Here is a 999-nt window from a genome sequence, read left to right on the forward strand (position 1 = left end):
AAAGCTGCTTTCAGACTTAAACCAAACTGTTGTTGGACTGATTTTGTTGTGGACCTGGTTTCTGATCTGGTTTCAGACTTTGGAGGTTTTGGAGCATCTTCTGTCTCTTGACTCTACGCTGAGTCCATGATGTTGGGGTGACTGTACTGCGGCGCTGCTTTGACGTGTTTCTCCACATCCTGTTCACTTCCTGTCCTGACAGTCCGGTTGTATCGTAAACAGAACCTCATTAATACTAACTCTGACGTGTGAGTTCATTTATTCTACTTAGAGGAGCTGCTGGTTCTGGTTCTGGTTCTTCATTGACTCACTATAACTGGACTTTAGCAGAACTGTGCGCTGACAGCAGCCCGTCGTTTGCTTTGTTCGGACTCTGGACGGTCTTAAGGAGGATCTGAGCTCAGAGGGAAGCAGCGCTGTTCCTTCTGTGAAAGTGAAAGCTGATATTCCGCTGGCTCACGGTTTCAGCTCCGTACTGGGTGAACCTCTGTAATCCCGTTAAAGCTGCCCGAGTGTGTGTCTGTGTGTGGACGGATTGGCCTACAACCTAAAGTGGCTTACAGCGCTGGATCCACACCAACAGCGCAGGCATTAAGGTTATGGAGCCAGGTGCAGGACCGAAGCCGATCAGCACGCGAGCCTCACCTGCGGCGACTCGGAAGCCGCGCGCTCGGCTAGCCGGTTAGCCGCATGCTAGTGGACAGTGGGTCAGTGTGAACAAGGAGCTCAGGGGATAATAGAGGCTTTAAATAACCAGGAGGGCTGATGTTAGCAGCACAGGAACAATTCCTCAGGTCCTGCAGCGAGTCCACGTCCTTCTGCTCACACCTGAAACACTTCTGCTGCAAACATCTGGTCACTCTGATTAATAAATGTGGAATCATAAACTATTTCTACATATTTACATCTTATGAGCTGCTAATCATTCTGAGAGCTTTACACAACTTTAATCTTGAACCACCAGCTGCAGACAGCAGGGGGCGCTGCTGCACTGACAGC

This window comes from Stegastes partitus, unplaced genomic scaffold, assembly GCF_000690725.1.
Source record: "Stegastes partitus isolate 25-593 unplaced genomic scaffold, Stegastes_partitus-1.0.2 Scaffold2233, whole genome shotgun sequence".
In the NCBI taxonomy this organism is placed as follows: domain Eukaryota; kingdom Metazoa; phylum Chordata; class Actinopteri; family Pomacentridae; genus Stegastes; species Stegastes partitus.